Source organism: Dama dama, chromosome 11 (genome assembly GCF_033118175.1).
Source record: "Dama dama isolate Ldn47 chromosome 11, ASM3311817v1, whole genome shotgun sequence".
Lineage (NCBI taxonomy): Eukaryota > Metazoa > Chordata > Mammalia > Artiodactyla > Cervidae > Dama > Dama dama.
In genome coordinates this window covers 11,761,082-11,785,629 of record NC_083691.1, presented here as the reverse complement: position 1 = coordinate 11,785,629, position 24,548 = coordinate 11,761,082, and the positions used below count along the sequence as shown (strand labels likewise).

General features: G+C 38.9%; 1 protein-coding gene and 1 non-coding gene across 6 annotated transcripts in view; one reads left to right on the top strand and one right to left on the bottom strand.

Annotated features, from left to right (window-relative positions):
• The window catches only part of DENND1A (DENN domain containing 1A), a 523,573-nt gene that overhangs the window by 403,583 nt on the left and 95,442 nt on the right, over positions 1-24,548 (bottom strand). The window lies entirely within an intron of this gene.
• Positions 16,333-16,439, top strand: LOC133065656 (U6 spliceosomal RNA). Its single transcript, XR_009694928.1, has one exon. It is a non-coding gene; the product is annotated as a U6 spliceosomal RNA (small nuclear RNA).

Genomic DNA, 24,548 nt, shown 5'->3' with positions numbered 1-24,548 from the left:
TGGGAATACCAGACCACCATACCTGCCTCCTGAGAAATCTGTATGCAGGACAAGAAGCAACAGTTAGAATCAGACATGGAACAACGGACTAGTTCAAACTTGGGAAAGGAGTACATCAAGGCTGTATACTGTCACCCTGCTTATTTAACTTATACTTATTTAACATGGTAGAGTACACCATGTGAAATGTTGAGCTAGATGACTCACAAGCTGGAATCAAGATTGCTGGGAGAAAATATCAACAGCTTCAGATATGCAGATGATACCACCCTAATGGGAGAAAGCGTAAAGGTACTAAAGAGCCTTTTAATGAGGGAGAAGGGGGAGAGTGAAAAAGCTGGCTTAAAACGCAACACTCAAAAATCTAAGATCATGGCATCCGGTCCCATCACTGCATGGCAAATAGACAGGAGAACAATAGAAAGAGCGACGGACTTTATTTTCTTGGGCTCCAAAATCACTGTGGACGGTGACTGCAGCTGTGAGATTAAAAGATGCTTACTCCTTGGAGGAAAAGCTATTACAAACCTAAAAGGCATATTAAGAAGCAGAAATATCATTTTTGCTGACAAAGATCCATATAGTCAAAGTTATGGCTTTTCCAGTAGACAAGTATGATTGTGAGGGCTGGACCATAAAGAAGGCTGAAAACTGAAGAATTAATGCTTTCAAATTGTTGTGCTGGAGAAGACTCTTGAGAAGAATCCCCTGGACTGCAAGGAGATCAAATCAGTCCATCCTAAAGGAAATCTGTCCTGAATACTCACTGGAAGGACTGATGCTAAAGCTGAAGCTCCAATACTTTGGCCACCTGATGCAAAGAGCCAACTCACTGGAAAAGACCCTGCTACTGGGAAAGTCTGAAAGCAAAAGGAGAAGAGGGCAGTAGAGGATGAGATGGTTAAATAGCATCACTGACTCAATGAACATGAATCTGAGCAAACTCCAGGATATAGTGAAGGACAGGGAAGCCTGCTGTGCTGCAGTCCATGGGGTCACTGAGACTTAGCGCCTAAACAACAACAATAAACAGTAACATAAGCTGATCAACTTTTATTATATTGGAATCTTTACATCCAAATGAATATTACCCACACAAAATAATAACAAGGCTATACACTTAATTCAATGTTATTTGGGGTGTAACTTTCTCAGAGACTCTAGAATGTTCATTAAAATTGTTCTTATCTTCCTCTTTGGAATATAGTGTATACACCCTGGAATATGATAAGGCATTACATGATAAAGGCCTTAAGAATGTGCCAACTCTGTGGCCAGGTAATTGAACATCTAGAAACATATTAAAAGGAAATGTTAATAAATGTATACCTAATAGTAGTCATTATCATATTCTTTATAATAGCAAAACTACACAACCTGTCTTAAAAGGGACTGGCTAAATAATGATATTTATGTGATGAACTAAAACACATCCATCAAAAATCATATGGTAGAACAAAAGTTCTCAAAGTGTGGTCCCTGGGCAGCAGAATCATCGTCACTTAGAAACTTATTAAGAATACAAGTTTTCGGGCCTACACCAGACCTACTTAAACTCTGGGCATTGGTTCCAGCAAGCTGTGTTTTCACAGTCTTTCCAGGTGATTATCATGCACATCAAACTTTGAAAACTGTGGTAGAAGAGCATTTAACAGCTATCTACTGAGAACACTTCTCCATACTCATTTTTAAAGAATAGCTTTACTATCAGATCCTCTTTGTTTAAAATTGCATACCATTCAAACACATGCACACATATGTACACATATAGAATGTACACATACACATATGTACACACACAGAAGGGGCCTTCACTATCCAAACTCTAACCATCCTAACAGATAAATGTCTGGATAAGTCTCAAAAATCCAAATTCTTGCTATTTGTCATTCCAAAATTAGGAATCAAATACAAAAGATTCAGATGATGCAGTAGCCTTGTCACCCAAACTCAAGAAAAAAGAGATTCTGAGAATAAGAAATAAATATTTGATATAAATTGGAGTGTGTACACATGTGTTAACATATCCCAGAATGTTACCAATGATTATACCTAGGAATTGAGATTAGAAGCTATTTTAGCTTTTTCTTTTTGATTTTCTGAGTTTTATAAATAATCTTCAATGTAGCTATTCTAAGTTAAAATTTAAAAGATTATCTTAAGATATAAATTCATACCAACCATGCAAACTAATACATTATTTAGGGATACTTACATATGTGGTAAAAAATAATCATGAAAAGCAAGAAAATAGGGGAAAATGAGTGGTGAGGGGACCAGTGATGTTATCTGAGGGTGGAAATGAAGGACAACAGGAGGGCAGATTCATGGAAAGAGCAGAGAGAAGGCTTCCAGGACTTAGCAATGTTCTATTTAAGTGAATGTGGTGGTTTGCCTTCAAAGATGTCACTCACAATTCCCAGCACTCCTTTGGCACATGGCACTTCTTTCTCAAAGTCCTAGAGTCTACTTGCCCTCTCCTTCAACTGGGCTGACTTCATGACTTGCTTTGAACAACAGAATGCAGTGGGAATTATGCAGAGCCATTTGGGGGCCTAGGCCTTTAGAAGCTTGGCAGCTTCTGCTTTCATCCTTTTGGGACATGACTTCCATGTTACCTCAGGCTGAACTTCTGAATGAAGAGAGGCCACATGGGACAGAGAATGGCTCAGCCAGGACCTAGCTGTTCCAGCCACCCAGGTGAAGCATGAGGCACATACATGAAGTTCAAAAGATCAATTCTTTGGCACTCAGCCTTATAGTCCAATTCTCACATCCATACATGACTACTGGAAAAACCATAGCTTTAACTAGACAGACCATTGTTGGCAAAGTAATGTCTCTGCTTTTTAATATGCTGTCTAGGTTTGTCACAGCTTTTCTTCCAAGGAGCAAGAGTCTTTTGATATCGTGATTGCAGTCACCATCTGCAGTGATTTTGGAGTCCAAAATAATAAAGTCTCTCACTCTTTCCATTGTTTCCCCATCTATTTGCCATGAATGGATGGGACCGGATGCCATGATCTTAGTTTTTGAGTGTTGAGCTTTAAGCCAGCTTTTTCACTCTCCTCTTTCACTGTCATCAAGAGGCTCTTTAGTTCCTCTTTGCTTTTTGTCATAAGGGTGGTGTCATCTGAGTATCTGAGGTTATTGATATTTCTCCCAGCAATCTTGATTCCACCTTGTGCTTCATCCAGCCCAGGATTTCACATGCTGTACTCTGCATATAAGTTAAATAAGCAGGGTGACAATATACAGCTTTGACATACTCCTTTTCCTATTTGGAACCAGTCTGTTGCTCCATGTCCAGTTCTAACTGTTGCTTCTTGACCTGAATACAGATTTCTCAGGAGGCAGGTCAGGTGGTCTGGTATTCCCATCTCTTTCAGAATTTTCCACAGTTTGTTGCGATCCACACGTTCAAAGGCTTTGGCATAGTCAATAAAGCAGAAGTAGACATTTTTGTGGAACTCTCTTGCTTTTTCGATGATTCAACGGATGTTGGCAATTTGATGTCTGGTTCCTCTGCCTTTTCTAAACCCAGCTGAACATCTGGAAGTTATTGGTTCACATACTACTGAAGACTGGTCTATACTTTTGTCTTATCTTTCTGTTCTAGTGTTTTTTGTTTGGGCTACAACAATGTAGTAAGATAAAGAAGCATGCCATTGAAAACCACCAGCACAGGCATCCTGTGCAAAGATGTGAATACTGACTAGCTAAAACCATCTGGAACTGGCAATTTTTTAGGAGTAGTGTTTTGACAACTTTATCAATTTCCTCCGTGAATACTGTTCCAGTAAGTTTTCTACCTCTTCTTCATCTACTTTGGTAGTACGAAGTTTTCTCTAAAATATTTATTTCATCACATAGTCATAGAAAAACAGTATTCTCATGAATAAACAGAACAGATTGAATATATACATAATAACAGGAATTATTTCTGAATGTTGGAAATTTTTTATATTGCAATTTCCCAAGTTTTCCAAAGTAAATCTCACAGTTTTAAAATGAAAAAATGTAAAGAATAAACATGAAACTACTGTATAGCTCCTGTTCTAAGAGTAGCACAGCAGCATCTAACTCACCAGTCTGCAACAAGTGACAGAAATTCATAATAAGAAAACATGAAAATTGAACTCTGCGACTTGACCATAGTCTTTTCTCATGATGGATTAGAGGTAAAATTTTGTATTATTTGAGCATTTTCCATTAATAGCTACAAAACATTTAACTGTAAGGAAGGGCAATCTATGCTTGTATAAAATTTTACAGGATCCCCAGGATATTCTGTTCCATCAAGTCGGTAAAAGTTCCAAGCAGATCTCTTAACAGGGCTGCTTTCTCATGCCTTTTAAAATCCATTGTTGTCTCTAGCTTTGCAGGGGATGGGATCCAGTTTCTCAGCCCAACAATCTGTAGAGGATAAGCACACAAAATACCATCCCAGTGGACACAATAATGCAGCAACAACCACAAGCTCCAGCCTTCCTTAGTTTTTATTATCATAATTTATGCATCCTTAGAGACTGGAATATAAAACAATGATTAATGCTGAGAAAGTCAACAGTATCAAAGGTTGGAACTGACCACTGGCTTTAAGGAAGGAAGCCATAATTCAGTTACATGAACATTTACCAACCCTATATTTTAAAAATCCATTGAAAAATGAAATCCCTTACCAAGCTACCACAATCATAACTATTATCATCTTAATCCTTAAATGCTGTGGTTTCCTTTTATCTGGGTCTGTCTTTCTATAACCCTACATAGAATCTGGTTTTTTATACATCTGTGCAGCACTTGATTTTATCAGACTAATATTAACAGCCTATAAAGTCACTAGAGCAATAAAATTTAATAAGAGCAATAATTTGAGCTATTAAGGAATGTCATTATGACAGACATAACTATGCTAAAATCAACATTATACAGTATACATAAGACAGATGTCACCATTATAAATATTAACAATATTGGAGATACATTTTCAATACAGTGGAAAAGGCCAGAGTACACAGTATACATAAGTAAAAATTACTTAAAAAAAACACAGGTTAGAAATAGATATAGGCGCCAAATAAACAGGTAAATTAGTAATCCCAGAAGTTTTGGTGATTGCACTGATGCCTAAGGAAGCTTCTAGGGCCTTGAACAGTGTAAGAAGTCAGCAAAGGCGTAGGGAGTAACATTTCTTGAAGAACTGGATATATCCCCTTTTAGCTGCCTTAACTTAAACAGTGTTGCCTATAGGTTACACTACACTGTGCTCTTGCTACAAGAGCGGCTTTCAAACCTTTTTCTTTTACCCATACTCCACATAAGAAATATGTTTTCTCTCCAACTGGTAATATAAACATCCACAAACCACAAGTTCCAGGAAACACTACTTTTCTTTGTTGCTTTGTTCAGCCGCTAACTCATGTCTGACTCTTTGCAACCTCATGGACTGCAACACACCAGACTTCGCTGTCCTTCACTATCTCCTAGAGTTTGCTCAAACTCACGTCCATTGAGTCAGTGATGCCATCAAACCATCTCATCCTCTGTCACCCCCTTCTCCTCCTGCCCTCAATCTTTCCCAGCATCAGGGTTTTTTTCTAAGGAATCAGCTCTTTACATCAGGTGGCCAAAGTACTGGAGCTTCAACTTCAGCATCAGTCCTTCCAATGAATATTCAGGGTTGGCTTCCTTTAGGATTGACTGGTTTGATCTCCTTGCAGTCCCAGAGACTCTTCTCAAGTGTCTTCTCTAGCACAACACTTTGAAAGCATCTATTCTTTGGCACTCAGCCTTCTGTATGGTCCAACTCTCACATCGTTACATCACTACTTGAAAAACCACAGCTGACTACACAGGCCTTTGTTGGCAAAGTGATGTCTTTGCTTGTTAATATGCTGTCTAGGTTTGTTATCGCGTTATTTTATCTGATAATAGCTATTCTATTCCATTTCACGTTTTAAAATTCACTTCGTGGTCCACTAAATTGATTTCATTACCCACTAGTGGGCCATAACCTATAGTTTGAAAACCACTGGGAGGCCTTTCTTAATGCTTAGGGGGAAAAAAAAAAGAAAGAAACTAATACCAGAAACCCATTATGTATCACATAATATGCAATAAGACATCGTTTGTGTCCTAATTTAATTTTCACACCAACCCTATTAGGCAGGTAATGTTCATTGATTTCAACAAATATTCATCCCTTCAACAAATTTACTGAGTACTTATGTGTCGGGTACTGTGCTAAACTCTAGAAATAACTGAGCAGTGAGCAAAACATGCTATCATCTATGACCATGAAAGAAAGATACTAAATGAGAGGTAAATATTATAAAGAAAAACCAGAGCATGCTATGAGAGCACATAATATACAGACCCAACTTACACTGAGAGATTATAAAAGGTTTCCTGAATATCACTGGAGCATAGACTTGAAGGAAGCAAATGAACTGGACAAAAGTAGGGGAAAGGAAAGTGGTGTGGGCAGAGGGAACAGCAGTGACTGGAGGAAGTCCTGAGGCAGGAAAGAATTTGGGTCAAAAGAAGAAATAAAGAAGGCCAGTGTAAGGATCACTGAGCACAAGAGAAATGAAGCCAAGGACAAAGTCTGGTGTCAAGCCATGTAGGATCTCACAGGGCACATTAAGGACTTTAGACTTCATTCGGGGGTAAAAAGGAAGGCATTGACAATTTTTGAACAAGATGGAGTGGAAGGCAGGGAAGAGGATCAGATATAGGAGAATGAACTAGAATTAGGCAAAGCTGAATCAAAGTTTAGTTAGGTGGCCACAGTAGTAGTCTGAGTCATACTTTTCTCACTTCAACACAGGTCATGGCAATGGAGGTGAAGAGAAGTTAGGAGACTTGAGAGGAGGTAGAATTGAAGAGATAAGAGTGAGCCAGTGACTACAGAGATCAAGACAGAGACAAGGAGACATCGAATCCTAGGTTTCTGGTACAAACAACTCTAAAATGGACAAGCTATAGAATAAAAAATCTGGGTGGAAGATCCCAAGTTCAGCTTGAGATGCCTATAAGGAGAAATTCAGGAAGAGCCATGCAGCAGACAGGGAGTTATCACATACCCAATAAATGTCAAAGACAGACTGGAATCCTGCCAAGACTACTGAACACTGAAATCAAAGTTTTTTCACAGCATTAAAACAAAGATGAGATTTATGATGATGACAATGATGAATATGATATGCATTGACTAGCAGTTATTGAACTTCTTGTTCTACATATTCACAACCACTCTACTGAAGCTGCCGAGGCCTAGAGGGATGAACTGTTCGGCAGAAGTTGACAAAGAAGCAACACCAAGATTAAAACTCAGATCTAGAAAGGCTCTTAAATTCTAAATCATGGTGTCTCTCAAATCCAGAATGGGGATACCAATATCTTCAGCTCCCAATCACCTGCCAACAAGAGAATGAAAGTTCTTTGAAGACAGAGCAGAGCTGATTCATCTTTGTGAACACTACCACAATGCCTCATTAGTGGTCTGCTGAATACAATGTGAAGAAGTATGCACTCAACTTGATGTTAAATCAATATTTTTTTATATTTGGAAAATCACCAAAAGATTCGGAAAATCACCAACAGATTCCATATTATTAACTTTTTCTTTCTAATGTATATGCTTTAAACCCAAAAGGTGAAAGATGAAGTTGCTCAGTCACGTCTGACTCTTTATGACCCCATGGACTGTAACCTACCAGGCTCCTCCATCCATAGGATTTTCTAGGCAAGAGTACTGGAGTGGGTTGCCATTTCCTACTCCAGGGGATCTTCCTGACCCAGGGATCGAACCAGGATCTCCTGCATTGTAGGAAAATGCTTTACTAATTTTTTTCCCTAATGTATATAATTTAAACCCAAAACACTTAGTTAACTTTTGAAACTGTGAGGGTCACAAAATAAGTGAAAGATGTCAAAATGACAAGAATGCTCTTCCAGACAGGTTACATATACTATGCAATTTTTCCCTGACACCAGCACACCTTACAGTCTATATCTAAGGTAGTACTAAATAAGCTATTATTTTGTTTTAAAAGTGAAGGTTTTAGCCATTTACTCTAGAAGAAGAGTAAACAATTAGAAAATAAAACAAAACTCCTCTACTAACCAGAAATTTGGTCTCTGGAGAAAAATGTTAACTTCACTGTGTGATTCCAAATGTTAAATTCACTGTGCAGAGTGAAATTTCAGCTCAAGAACACTGGTATTACTTACACATCTTATATAAATCTTACTTACAACTAGAATGACTGAAATTAGTTCAAAGTTGATTTCATGGTATGTCCTATAAGGAGACCTTCTAAGAAAGAAACCTTGGCTCCATTTACCCAATAAATGGTGAACAGCTTTTAAATGTGTAGGAGGCATGTTTACCATACTTCATAGACTCTAAGAAGCCACTGAGAGCAAGATGCACCAGTCTATTATTATGCCTGACCAAAAAAAAAAAAAAAAAAATTAAATTACAGTATAATGGCCTATCATGTAAAATTAGATTATTTAGTTCTTTAGAACAGATTTTTTTCATCTAACACTACTGTACATACCTAATAAACAGCATATAAGCACAGTAATGGTGGCTCAGACAGTAAAGAATCTGCCTGCAAAGAAGGAGACCCAGGTTTCATCCCCAGGTTAGAAAAATCCCCTGGAGAAGGAAATGGCAACCCACCCCAGTATTCTTGCCTGGAGAATCCCAAGGACAGAGGAGCCTGGGGGGTTACAGTCCATGGGGTCACAAAGAGTCAGACACGACTGAACAATTTCCAAATACAGTAACTTAATGGAAGTATTTCTAAAACTTCTTCACATTCAGAGAGCAACTCTTCTCAATCACTCTTCAACTCAAAATTCTCAAACCAGGCTGCTTCTAACAATATCATCCCCTGTGCTACCAGGAACACTTGGTGATACAGCTTTTTTTTTTAATGTTCTACTATCACCTCCAAGACGTTTTTCCCAAGCTGCTGATACTCATTCCACAATGAATGCTGACCTTATTGGAGGATCTCAATAGAAAGTTTCCAGATGAAAATCTAGATTCATATTCCTTTCTCAGGCGGTTCTGAAATGTCAATAGTTGCAGGTGCCCAGTAGTATCACCAGGACTAAGAGCCAAGTTCTTCCATGCTTCAGCAATGACATCAAGACAGCCGCCTGGCTTGCACTGATTATAAGACCCCATCTATTGTAAGATGCATCGTGATTTCAGACATTAAAATAAGGGGGGAAATGTGTCCCAGAAGTTATGGAATAAGGTAATCTGGTTCTAACTCTACAAGATGGCACATTTATCACATGAAAGTCTCATCTGGAAAGGAAAACGTGGTTGATTGTAATTTTGTACCCAACTGTTCACTGCTCCTTCCTGGAGAGACTATACATCCCTGACTACTAGCATATGACTTGCAGTATGCCCTTCTCTGCAGAAGTAGTGGCCAAAGAAACGTGAATGTGAGTGATCTGCATCAATTCGCAGCCAAAGCTGTCCAGGCCATTATGTCTCCATTGTTTCTCTCTTCCTTTCACCATAAGAGAGGCATGTCTCATTTGAGTGCTGCTCCTTCAGTCTGGGTCCCTGACCGAGATACAGAGCTGACCCTGGAGCAGAGCTACAAAGAAAACACACCATGGGAAAGTAATAAACTTGTGTCTCTCAGCCACAGAGATTTCTGGGGTCCTTTCTGTTAATTTAAGACAGAATAACCTAGGGAAAGTTTATTAGAACAGAATATTCCTGATATGAACTCTAAAAACTTACGTCCAAATGGCAGGGCCACCAACACTCCTCTAAGCCACCACGTTCTCCCCTGTAACCTACTATGTGGCACACACTTCCCCTTTGTCATGTACTTCCAGACGAATTGTATCAAACCACTCCTCACATCACACTCCATGCTACTCTTGGTTCTTTTGCTTAAGTGTCTCAGTACTAGATCTCCTTTTCACATTCTCATCTTGCTCCTCAGGCTTGATTCAAGATACCATTTTCCATTGAATCCCCAATGAATCTTTTCTATTCTCTGCCATGGCCTGCCATCCCATCTGTCGTGTCTCAGAACCCACCAACTTTCGCACATATCCTGTGGACAACCATCTCACTCCATCAGATGTGAGTTTCAAACACAACTAGATTCTCGTGGTTGGAGGTCTATCAAGAAGTACTTTAAAAATCCTCTTTCAAACTGAATATGACCCAAAGCAATATGAAAATAAAACAATTAAAACAATGTAAAGTATGACTCTAGAACTAATAATCTAAAGCTAACTTAAAGGTGGAAAATAACTTCTAAAATTCTAACAAATCCGCAATTAACCACACAGCATGGAATGAAAATTCTGCACTGAGATTTAACAAGAAATCAAAACTTATAATGTATGGCAAACACTGTACTTGGAAAGTGTTTTTTCCTTTGAAAAATAACCAAATACAACTAATTGTGTAGGTGGATTCACATCCAATTATTTATGCATACAAAATTAATTATAGGTTTCTACAGTCTACAGTACATATATATACCCACATAATACTGATCCTATTTGAACTTGTTTCTCTGTCATTTAGATTTCCTGTGTACTTGCCATTTAACATCAAGGTACTTGTTACCCTCAAGTCTAAAGTCTGAAAGAGAAGGTGGTCTAGAACAGGATTATTTACTGCCTCAAGGAAAAGATTCTGTTGTGATCTTGAACAAATTAATTAATGGATTCAAACATCTGTTGACTCACAAGGTAAATGGGGGTAGTACCATCTTCCTCAAGGAATAAATGTTATGACTGTGAAACATAATAACTTAAACCAGTGCCTGAATAAAGGGCTCCATTTTTAAAAGCTAGCTGAATTTCTACTCCAGTAAATGAAAACTAGAATTTAGATCTATGTTTCTATTCAGAAAAAAATAGAACAGATGAATACAATAAAAAAAGAACAACCACTCAAAGGCATCAAAGAACTACCAAAAAGATATCAAATTACATTGAGCCAAGATCCCAGAGATCCTTTAAAAAAGGTTTTTTTCCTACGTTTGGGGCCACATTTCTCCTAAAGGTGTGGGCTGATTTGAGGAAAGGTAGGTAAGAGGCTAAAAGGTGATCACAGTTTTCAAATCACCAACAGGTTAACAGGATGAAACTGAAATTCAGGGCTCATAAAAGGGAGATCAGGCTTCCCAGGTGTCATTGGTGGTAAGGAAACCGCCTGCCAATGCAGCAGACATTAGAGACATGGGTCAGAAAGATTCCCTGGAGGAGGGCAGAGCAATCCATTCCAGTATTCTTACCTGGGAAATCCCATGGACAGAGGAGCCTGGTTGGCTACAGTCCATTGGGTCACAAAAGAGCCAGACATGACTGAAGTGCCTGAGCACACACACAAAAGGGAGGTAATCTCAGGAAGCACCTCAGGCTTTCGGTAGGAACCCTGAATAATTACACCTTATGATAAAAAAATCACTTCAGCTCACTCGATCAGTCATGTCCGACTCTTTGCAACCCCATGAACTGCAGGACGCCAGGCCTCCCTGTCCATCACCAACTCCCAGAGCTTGCTCAAATTCATGTCCATAGCATCAGTGATGGTACCCAACCTTCTTATCCTCTGTTGTCCCTTTCTCCGACCTTCAATCTTGCCCAGCATCAGGGTCTTTGCCAACGAGTCAATGATTCATATCAGGTGGCCAAAGTATTGGAGTTTCAGCTTCATCGTCAATCCTTCCAATGAATATTCAGGACTGATTTCCTTTAGGAGTGACTGGCAGTCCAAGGGACTCAAGAGTCTTCTCCAACACCACAGTTCACACTTGATCTCAGCCAAAAGGCCGAGAAGCGATAACACCACAGTTCAAAAGCATCAATTCTTCGGCGCTTTATGGTCAGCTTTCTTTATGGTCCAACTCTCACATCCATGTATAACAACAGGAAAAAGCATAGCTTTAACTTAGACAGACCTTTGTTGGCAAAATAATGTCTCTGCTTTTTAATACACTGTCAAGGTTTGTCATAGCTTTTCTTCCAAGGAGCAAGCATCTTTTAACTTCATGGCTGCAATCACCATCTGCAGTGATTTTGCAGCCCCAAAAAATAAACTCCTTCACTCTTTCCATTGTTTCCCCATCTATTTGCCATGAATGGATGGGACTGAATGCCATGATCTTGGCTTTCTAAATGTTGATTTTTAAGCCAACTTTTTTTGTTTCTCCTCTTTCACTTTCATCAAGAGGCTCTTTAGTTCTTCTTCACTCTCTGCCATAAGGGTGGTGTCATCTGCATATCTGAGGTTATTGATATTTCTCCCAGCAATCTTGATTCCAGCCCAGCATTTCAAATGATGTACTCTGCATATAAGTTAAATAAGCAGGGTGACAATTATATAGCCTTGACATACTCCTTTCCCCATTTGGAACCAATCTGTTGTTCCATGTCCAGTTCCAACTGTTGCTTCTTGACCTGCATACGGATTTCTCAGAAGGCAGGTCAAGTGCTCTGGTATTCCCATCTCTTTCAGAATTTTCCACAGTTTGTTGTGATCCACACACTCGAAGGCTTTGGCATAGTTAATAAAGCAGAAGTAGACTTTTCTGTGGAACTCTCTTGCTTTTTTGGTGATCCAATGGATGTTGGCAATTTGATCTCTAGTTCCTCTGCCTTTTCTAAAACCAGCTTGAACATCTGGAAATTCACCATTCACTGTTGAAGCCTGGCTTGGAGAATTTTGAGCATTACTTTGCAAGTGTGTGAGATAAGTGCAATTGTGCAGTAGTTTGAACATTCTTTGGCATTGCCCTTCTTTGGGACTGGAATGAAAACTGACCTTTTCCAGTCCTGTGGCCACTGCTGAGTTATCCAGATATCCAGTTATCCAGTTATCCACTGCTGGCATATTGACAGCAGCACTTTAACAGCATCGTCTTATAGGATTTGAAATAGCTCAACTGGAATTCCATCACCTCCACTAGCTTTGTTCATAGTGATGCTTCGTAAGGCCCACTTGACTTCGCAGTCCAGGATGTCTGGCTCGAGGTTAGTGATCACACCATCATGGTTATCTGGGTCGTGAAGATCTTTTTGGTATAGTTCTTCTGTGTATTCTTGCCACCTCTTCTTAATATCTTCTGCTTCTGTTAGGTCCATACCTTTTCTGTCTTTTATTGTGCCCATCTTTGCATGAAATGTTCCCTTGGCATCTCTAATTTCCTTGAAGAGATCTCTAGTCTTTCACATTCTATTGTTTTCCTCTATTTCTTTGCACTGATCACTGAGGAAGGCTCTCTTATCTCTCCTCATTATTCTTTGGAACTCTGCATTCAGATGGGTATATCTTTCCTTCTCTCCTTTGCCTTTCACTTCTCTTCTTTTCTCACCTATTTGTAAGGCTGCCATTTTGCATTTCTTTTTCTCAGGGATGGTCTTGATCACTCCCTCCAGTACAATATCACAAACCTGCATCCATAGTTCTTCAGGTACTCTGTCTATCAGATCTAATCCCTTGAATCTATTTGTCACTTCCACTGTATAATCATAAGGGATTTGATTTAGGTCATACCTGAATGGTCTAGTGGTTTTCCCCACTTTTTTTCAATTTAAGTCCAATACAAACAAGATGGTGGAGTAGAAGGACATGCACTCATCTTCTCCTGCAAGAACTCCAAAATTACAACTTGCTGCTGAACAACTGTCAATAGGAGAATGTTGGACTCCACCAAAAAAAGATACCCCACATCCAAGGGCAAAGTAGAAGCCCCAGCAAAATGGTAGGGGGGCGAAATCACATTTAGTATCAAACCCCATACCCACCAGAGAAGCTCAGCTCAAACAAAACCTAGCACGCACCAGGAGACCCCAAAGAGACTGAGCCCTCAGACCTGCCTTTTGTGTGTTTGAGTGTCTCCTGTGGAGGTACAGGGTCAGCAGTGGCCTGTCACAGGGGTAGGGGCTCTGGGTGCAGCAGACCTGGGTATGGTATAAGCCCTCTTGGACGAGGTTGCCATTAACCCCAACACAGAGCCACCAGAACTTACACAGAACTGGGGAAACAGACTCTTGGGGGGCACAAACAAAATCCTGCATGCACCAGAACCCAGGAGAAAGGAGCAGTGACCACACACGAGACTAACCGAGACTTGCCTGCGAGTGTCCAGGAGTCTCAGGCAGAGGTGTGAGCCGGGGGTGGCCTGCTACAGGGCCTGGGGCACTGAGTGCAGCAGTGGGAGCACAGGACCTTCTGAAGGAGGTCCCCATTATCTTCATTACCTCCACCACAGCTTGGCCTCAGGTCAAACAACAGGGAGGGAACACCCTGGCTCATCAACAGAAAACTGGATTAAAGATTTACTGAGCATTTACTGTGCTTTTGACTGTGTAGATCGCAACAAACTGTGGAAAATTCTGAAAGAGATGGGAATACCAGACCACCTTACCTGCCTCCTGAGAAATCTGTATGCAGGTCAAGAAGCAACAGTTAGAACTCGACGTGGAACAAAAGACTGGTTCCAAATCAGGAAAGGAGTACATCAAAGCTGTATACTGTCACCCTGCTTATTTAACTTATATGCAGAGTACAGCATGTGAAATGCTGGGCTGGGGGAAGCACAAGCTGGAATCAAGATTGCCAGAAGAAATATCAATAACCTCAGATATGCAGATGATACCACCCTTATGGCAGAAACTGAAGAACTAAAGAGTCTCTTGAAGAAAATGAAAGAGGAGAGTGAAAAAGTTGGCTTAAAACTCAATATTCAGAAAACTAAGATCAGGGCATCCAGTCCCATCCATTCATGGCAAATAGATTGGGAAACAATGCAAAGAGTGAGAGACTTTGTTTTGGGGGGCTCCAAAATCACTGCAGATGGTGATTGCAGCCATGAAGTTAAAAGATGCTTGCTCCTTGGAAGAAAAGCTATGACAAACCTAGACAGCATACTCAAAAGTCGAGACATTACTTTGGCAACAAAGTTCTGTCTAGTTAAAGCTAGGGTTTTTCCAATAGCCATGTATGGATGTGAGAGTTGGACCATAAAGAAAGCTGAGCGCTGAAGAATTGATGCTTTTGAACTGTGGTGTTGGAGAAGACTCTTGAGAGTCCCTTGGACTGCCAGGAGATCCAACCAGTCACTCCTAAAGGAAACCTGTCCTGAATATTTATTAGAAGGACTGATGCTGAAGCTGAAACTCCAATACTTTGGCCACCTTATGTGAAGAATTGACTCATTTGAAAAGACCCTAATACTGGGAAAGATTGAAGGCAGGAAGAGAAGGGAACAACATAGGATGAGATGGATGGATGGCATCACTGACTCAATGGACATGAGTTTGAGCAAACTCTGGGAGTTGGTGATGGACAGGGAGGCCTGACGTGCTGCGGTCCATGGGGTTGCAGAGTCGCACACAACTGAGCAACTGAACTGACTGACTAGCTGAACATGGCCCCGCCCATCAGAACAAGACCCAGTTTCCCCCTCAGTCAGTCACTCCCATCAGGAATCTTCCATAAGCCTCTTATCCTTATCCATCAGAGGGCAGACATAATGAAAACCACAATCACAGAAAACTAATGATAAAAATTAAAAGGGAGTCCTCAAAGACTGAAGCCCATCTTCAAATGATCTAAATCTCTGACTGGCAGAGAAGAAGGATGGGGTGAAGGAACTGGAGATGGTTATTGCCCCAAACTAAACACTCTAAACTTCAAGCAGGACAAATACAACACAGTACAATTGGTGAAAACAAAAGATGAAGAGGAAAACCTTAAAAGCAGCCAGAAAAAAAATTACCAATGGAACAACAATAAGATTTATAATTGACTTTCCAGTAGAAGAAATGGAAGCCAGGAGACAATGAGATAATACCATTAAGATTCTGGGAAAAACTGTCAAATTAGACATTTACACCCAATTAAAGTATCTAAGATGAAAGTGATATTCTGGGAAGAAGACTGTGGGGCAGCAACATGGTTTTTGAAACTCTAAATCATCATTCAAGTTCCTGTCCCAGAATAAGGTCCTATACTGAAGGGAAACGGGGCTGAAATTAAAATTGAACAGAAAAACTACAAATTAAGTAAAATTAAATTCTCATACAAATGAGCAACAAAAACATGTTGAGGTAAGATCCAATAGGAAGTTACAACAACAAAAATCAGAATAAGATTCAGGTTTATATTCCTACAGACAATGAAAGCATGTCAGAAAAACATGCCACAAAATAATCAAAACTGTAATATTCTATTTCAAAATAGTTAAAATATATTAAGAAAATTGTACAAGACATGAAAGAATAGAAGTCAGAACTGTAAGTGTACAAAAGAAGCAATGAGTGCTCGCTTCGGCAGCACATATACTAGAGTTGGAACGATACAGAGAAGATTAGCATGGCCCCTGCGTAAGGATGACACGCAAATTCGTGAAGCGTTCCATATTTTTTTAAAAAAAAAAAAAAGAAGCAATGAATTCAGGAAAGAATCAGAATTAAAAGAAAAAAATCATTCAGATATGAAAACTAATTAGAGGAAATATGAAAACAAACACATATAACAGATAGAGCCTGAAGAGAAACATAAGTGAGGGTAGTGAGGGCAGGGGTAGAGGGAGCCCAGAAGAAATGAAGGAATAGAAAGGATTCAAAATAAAGTACCAAATTTTGAGGAGAGAGGCAAAGAAAATCAAACAGATAACATGAAGTGGAAGTCATTCAGTAGTGTCCAACTCTTTGTGACCCCATGGACTCTACAGTCCATGGAATTCTCCAGGCGAGAATACTGGAGTGGGTAGCCTTTCCCTTCTCTAGGGGATCTACCCAACCCAGGGATCGAACCCAGGTCTCCCACATTGTAGGCAGATTCTTTACCAGCTGAGCCACAAGAAAAGCCCAAGAATACTGGAGTGGGTAGCTTATCCCTTTCTCCAGCGCATTTTCTTGACCCAGGAATCAAACCAGGGTCTCCTGCATTGCAGGTGGATTCTTTACCAACTGAGCTATCAGGGAAGCCCCCAAACAGATACATAATTAAGGATAAAAAGAAAAAAGCAAGAGAAAAAACACTAAAAAATACTTAATTCAAGAAAACTTGTTAAAATGTAAAAAAAATTAAAGCTTTGAAATTACATATTGAATGAACACACCAAGTACCTCAGACTATTAACCTAGAACATCCAACACCAAGACAGAGTCTAGTCAAATTACTCAGCTTTGGACCAAGATGGAATAATTGTAATGACAGAATTTGCTTAAAGTCCGAACCAAGAACAAAAAACAGCCCAAAAAGAAACAGTTATCAAGACACTAGACATCAGGAAGTAAAGGACAGGAGTCCCAGAGAATGAGAGACAAATAAAGTAAGTCTATAGTTGCACCAGCTTGCTGTCAAAAGTTTCCAGGAGGGTGAAGCCAGGAGAATCCCATCAGATTCTTTCAGTTGAAGAGACACAGCTGAGGAAGTTGAGGAAAATCAAGGTGGCCAAAGTTAGCAGGGTAGAGGACCAAAGAGGAAAGAAATGCACAGAGCACTCCGGAAATTCTCAGAGGGCCCCTCTTGACTATTCAGAATAGTGCTGATCTATACAAGCATGTGAGGAAATTATCTAAGGATGGGGAAAAATCATCCTGGAGGATTAAAGGGGAGAATGTCAATACTTATACAAGGCCACAAACTGTGACTGTTCCTCCCAGCTAGACAGAAAGAACACTCATGATTCCCTGGATACTACCTAGAGTATAAGGAAGCATTTTACCTAAGTTCAGTTCAGTTGCTCAGTCGTGTCTGACTCTTTGCAACCCCATGAATCACAGCACACCAGGCCTCCCGGTCCATCACCAACTCCCGGAGTTTACTCAAACTCATGCCCATAGAGTCGGTGATGCCATCCAACCATCTCATCCTCTGTCGTCCCCTTCTCCTCCTGCCCCCAATCCCTCCCAGGATCAGGGTCTTTTCCAACGAGTCAACTCTTCCCATGAGGTGGCCAAAGTACTGGAGTTTCAGCTTCAGCATCAGTCCTTCCAATGAATACCCAGGACTGATCTCCTTTAGGACAGACTGGTTGGATCTCATTGGAGTCCAAGGGACTCTCAAGACTCTTCTCCAACACCACAGTTCAGAAGCATCAGTTATTCAGCACTCAGCTTTCTTCACAGTCCAACTCTCACATCCATACATGACCACTGGAAAAACCATAGCCTTGACTAGACAGACCTTTGTTGGCAAAGTAATGTCTCTGCTTTTTAATATGCTGTCTAGGTTGGTCATAACTTTCCTTCCAAGGAGTAAGCGTCTTTTAATGTCATGGCTGCAATCACCATCTGCAGTGATTTTGGAACCCCCAAAAATAAAGTCTCTCACTCTTCCCATTGTTTCCCCATCTATTTCCCATGAAGTGATGGGACCAGATGCCATGATCTTAGTTTTCTGAATGTTGAGCTTTAAGCCAACTTTTTCTCTTTACTCTTTCACTTTCATCAAGAGGCTTTTTAGTTCCTCTTCACTTTCTGCCATAAGGGTGGTGTCATCTGCATATCTGAGGTTATTGATATTTCTCCCGGTAATCTCGATTCCAGCTTGTGCTTATTTCAGCCCAGCGTTTCTCATGATGTACTCTGCATATAAGTTAAATAAGCAGGGTAGTGGGGAATAATTAGCCCCAGATTAAATGTTGCTTTTGGCATTAACAAATCTTAAAAGCAAGACTACAAAGTATCAAATTGTTTCCAAGTCAATCAACTACGATGCTGGGAAAGATTGAAGACAGGAGGAAAGGGGGAGGACAGAGGATGAGATGGTTGGATGGAATCACTGACTCAATGGACATGAGTTTGAGCAAGCTCCAGGAGTTTGTGATGGACAGGGCATGCTGCAGCCCGTGGGATCACAAAGTGTCAGACATGACTGAGTGACTGAACTGAAGTGAAATCAACTATGCTTCAGAAAATGCTCAAGAATATTTACAGGAATACAAAAATATCCAGCATCCAGCAAGGAAAAATTCACTTTCTTTGGCATCCAATCAAAGGTTACCAGGTATACAAAGAAGCAGGAAAATACAAAGTAATTAATTCATTATCCTGAAAATGTTAAGAAGCCACCATTTATCTTGCCTTTAATCATGAACAGAGACACAATGACCAAGTAGTATATCTCTGTACAAGTATTCCTACTAATAAATTAACGGATCGAGACAGTGAGTAACAACATCTATTAACATAAAGGGAGACAACTGGACATTCTGCACCTCCACATTAAAAAAAAAAAATCACCCACACTTATGTCTTGACAAAGAGATCAAACATGACTCTAATCAAGCCTTCAGGCCCAGGAGACAATTTGAAGAAAACATAAAGGAGAGAGGAACAAGTTAAAACACACCATGAGAATGCAATCAGCAAAATACAAACTATGGAAAACTAATAGATCACATGCCTGGTGTTCAGTAGATAAATTTTCATAAAAAGAAAGGGATATAAGGTGAGCTTCCCTTGTGGCTCAGATGAGGAAGAATCTGCCTGCAAGGCAGAAGACCTGGATTGGATCCCTGGATTGGGAAGATATCCTGGAGAAGGGAATGGCTACCCACTCCAGTATTTTTGCCTGGAGAATTTCATGGACAGAGGAGCCTGGTGGGCTACAGTCCATGAGGTCGCAAAGAGTTGGACACAATTGAGTGACTAACACTTTTCAATTTTCTAGTAATTTAAAGGGATCCACTTAAAAACTTTAAATGTATAAGACTAAACTATACTGCCTAAGAAGGCATACCTGAGTGATAAAATTATGAAGAAACACAAGAAAGTGATTATTATAAAGTTAGGACAGTTATTTTAAGGGAGGAGACAGTTGAGATGGGCCATATGGAATATTATTTCAACAATTAAAAAGGAATGCAGTGGTGATATGTTCCATAACACTGATGAACCTTGAAAACCGTATGCTATGTAAAAGAAACCAGACACAAAAAGCCACATCCTGTATGATTTCTTATATGAAATGCTCAGAACAGGCAAATCGATTCAGACAAAAGTAAATTTATGGTTGCCAGGGGAATAGGCTTCCCCAGTGGCTCATGCAGTAGTCTGTCTGCAAGAGAGAGACACGGGTTCAATCCCTGGGTTGGGAAGATTCCCTGGAGAAGGAAATGGCAACCCACTCCAGTATTCTTGCCTGTAAAATCCTAAGGACAGAGGTGTCTGGTGGGCTACAGTCCATGGGGTTGCAAAGAGTCAACATGACTGAACAACTGCCACCAAGGGGATGAGAAGGAAGGGGAATGACTGCTGTTGGGCATGGGGTTCCTTCTTAAGGGTGATAAAAATGTTCTAGAATTAGGCTGTAGTGATGATTGCACAACCTTGTGAATACCCTCCCCCCTAAAAAAAATTCAATCAATAGTACACTTTAAATGGTGAATTTCATGGTATGTGAATAAAACTTTCATTTGAAAAATATCAGATGAAGTAAACTTTAAGGCAAAAATCATTACTAGATATAAAAATGGTCCTTTCATGATGATAAAAAGTTTAATTATAAGGAAGAAATAATTCTCAATTAGTATGCACCCCTAATAATACCACCTAAAATATACAGAGCAAAAACCGACAGAACTAAATACAAGGATAAATGAAAAAAAAAAAAAAAACAAAATCATATTCTATGATCTGGTTTATACACATTTCTTCTGCAACTAAAAAAAACAAGAAAACAAAAAATTAGTAAGGGCATAGATGAGTTGAAAAAATCTTGACCTAGTTGACACAGAACACTGCAACCACAACTGCACAATACAGATACTCTAAAGGACACATGGAACATTTACCAAAAAATGACCAAACTCTGGGCCATAAACCAAGTCACAATAAATTTCACATGATTAAAATCATAAAGAAAAGGAGATCAGTAACATTTTTCTTAAAGGGCCACAGAGTTAATTATTTTAACTCATGGACTAAATGGTCTATGTCATAACTATCCATTCTGCTGTTGTAGCAAGAAAGCAGTCATAGATAATACATAAACAAATGAGTATGGCTGTGTTTCAATAAAATGTCACTTATAAAAACAGATGTCTGACCCCCTGGGCAATAGCTTGCAAACCCCCAAAAGACTATGTACTCTGGCCAAATTGAAATTAAGCTAAAAACCACCAGCAAAAAAATAAATAATAATTTGAAAAATCTCTATGTGCTCAATCATTTGGTTGTGTCTCTTTGCAGTCCCACATACTGTAGCCTGCCAGGCTCTTCTGTCCATGGAATTTTCCAGGCAAGAATATTGTAGCAGGTTGCCATTTCCTCCTCCAGGGGATCTTCCTGACCCAGGGATCAAACCCACATCTCTTATGTCTTCTGCATTAGCAGGCAAGTTCTTTACCACTAGTGTGACTTGGGAAGCCCTGAAAAATCTCTAGATGGTTGGAAATTGAAAAGTACCCTTCTAAATAACATGCAGGCTAAAGTCAAAATAAAAATTAGAAGATACACTGAACTTTAAAATTAAAACATTGATAAACTTTATGACACAACCAAAATCATGATTACAGGGGAAAACATAACCTTTATTTTTTACAAGATTTAGCAGAAAGTAAGAAAAGCCAAAAATCAATGATGTAAGCCAGGATAAGCAAATTATATAGTTCCAGGATCAAATCCAACCCACCCTCTGTTGTTGTAAATAAAGTTTTATTGAAACACAGACCTGTCCTTTGTTTACATATTATCTATGGCTGCTTCCCTTTTACAGCAGGAGAGGTGAACAGTTATAATAGAATCGTATGATCCATAAAGTCAAAAATTCTAATTAAAAGACATAATTTAGAATAGCAGAGAATACCAAATATCCAGGAACAGGTCTAATGAAAGGTGAACAAGACTCCTACGCAGAAAGTTGTAATAACTGAGAAATTACAAAAGACTTAAACGGACAAATATGTCATGTTCATATTTCTCCATGTAAAGACTGGTGAAGTTGCCCAGTCGTATCTGACTCTCTGCGACCCCATGGACCATAACCTACCAGGCTCCTCTGTCCATAGGATTTTCCAGGCAAGAGTACTGGAGTGGGTTGCCATTAAATAATCAACCTGCTCCAAATATTTACCAATTCAATAGAATCCTAATCAAAATTCTAGCAAGATGTTTTAAAGAAATTAACAAGCCAATTCAAAAATTATGTGAAACTACAAAGACCAACAATAATAAAAAAAAAAGTGTTTAACAATAATAAAATGGAAGAATTTACATTACTAGATAATACAACTTATTTTAAAACTTCAGTATTCATTCAGTTGATATGCATACAAGCAAACATAACTACATCAGGAAGAGACCCACCCATATAAGGACTTTTGATTAATGAAAAGTAGGGGAGAACAGGAGGAAAAGTGGCCGAGGCAGTCAAACAGCTGCCCTACACCTCATACCATGCTCCCCTCCCTCACCAAAAGAAAAAAAAAAAAAAAAAAAATCAATCCATTCCAGGTACACTGCAGACTACATATGAAAGGTAAAATTAAATGCTAAAACTTCCAGGATAAATATAGCAGATACTCTTTGAAATCCTTGGAATAGGGAAAGAGTTTTAAAATAGGACACGAAAAGCACAAAGGATATATGTGAAAAGTAAAAATTATTGACTATATGAAAAGTAAAAATTTCTACTCAGCAAAAGACTCCATCAAGAGTTGAAAGACAGCCCCATTGTTGCCATTCTTATTCAACATAACACTGGAAGTCCTGGCCAGAGCAGTTAGGCAAGAAGAAGAAATAAACAGCATCCAAATTGGAAAGGAAGAAGTACAATTGTTCTAGCTGCAGATGATATAACCTCATATAAAGAAAACCCTAAAGACTTCATCAAAAAATATTAGAAATAATAAACGAATGTAGTAAAGTTGCAGGGTACAAAATCAACATACAAAAATCTATATTTGCATTTCTTATGCCAATAATGAGCCAGCAGAGAAAGAATTATGAAAACAATTCCACTTATAATCATGTCAAGAGAATCAAATACCCAGGGAATAACTTTAACCAAAAAGATGAAAGAGCTGTACACTGAAAACAATACGACATTACTGAAAGAACCTTAAGATGATACACAATGAGAAAGGTATTCCGTGTTCCTGGACTGAAACAACTAACGTTGTTAAAATTTCCATATTATCTAAAACCATCTACAGATACAATGCAATTCCTATCAAAATCCCAAGGACATTTCTCAGAGAAATAGAACAAAAAATTCTAAAGTTTGTCTAAAACCACAAAAGACCTCAAACAGTCAAACCAATTCTGAGAAAAAAGAACAAAGCTGGAGGTATCACACTTCCTGATTTTGATCTGTATTACAAAACCACAGTAAACAAAACAGAATGGTATTGGCAAAAAAAAAAAAAAAAAAAGATACATAGCTCAATGAGTAGAAGTGAAAGCCCAGAAATAAACCCAAACACATATGGACGATTACAAAAAATGAGCAAGAAATAAATAATAAAGAAAGGACAATCACTTCAATAAATGGTGCTGGGAAAACTGGACAGCCATGTGTGCAAAAAAAACAAAACTAGACCACCATCTCACTAGACTCACCATCACCATCTCATGATTTTTAATACATAAAAATCAACTCAAAAAAGATTAAAAACTTAAACGTAAGACCTGGAACCATAAAACTCCTAGAAGAAAACATGGACAATATGCTCTTTGACATTAGTCTTAGCAGTATCTTTCTAAATATGTCTCCTCAGGCAAGGGAAACAAAAGCAAAAATAAACAAATGGGACTACATCAAACTAAAAAAGCTTCCACACAGCAAAGGAAACCATCAACAAAACAAAAAGACAACCTACCAAATAGTAAAAGATATTTGTAAATGATATACTTGACAAAGGGTTAATATATAAAATATATAAAGAACTCAAACAACTCAAAAACAAAACAAAAACCCAATTTAAAAAGTGAGCAGAGAAACTGAATAGACATTTTCTCAAAGAAGAAATACAGATGGCCAACAGGTTTGAAAAGTTGCTCAATAACACTATTAGAAAAATGAAAATCAAAACCACAATGAAATATCATCTCATACCTACTAGAATGCCTATTATCAAAAAGGCAAGAAATAACAAGTGTGGGCAAGGATATGGAGAAAAGGGATCCCTCAGGCATTGTTGACAGAAATGTAAATTAGTGTAGCCACCTATGGAAACTAGTATGGAGATTTCTCAAAAAAAATATGAATAGACTCACCATACAATCCAGCAATTCCACTTCTGGGTATTTATCCAAAGACTATAAACACACTAATTCAAAGATATATGTACTTCTATTTTCATCACAGCATTATTTATAATAACCAAGATATGGAAAAAATCTCAGTGTCCATTAACAGATGGATAAAGAAGATGTGGTAGATACATACAATGGAATACTATTCAGTCATTTTTTAAAAAGATGAAATCTTGCTGTTTTTGACAACATGGATGGTCTTTGAGGGTATTAATCTAAGTAAAATAAGCCAGATGGAGAATGATTTTAAAAAACCATATGATTCC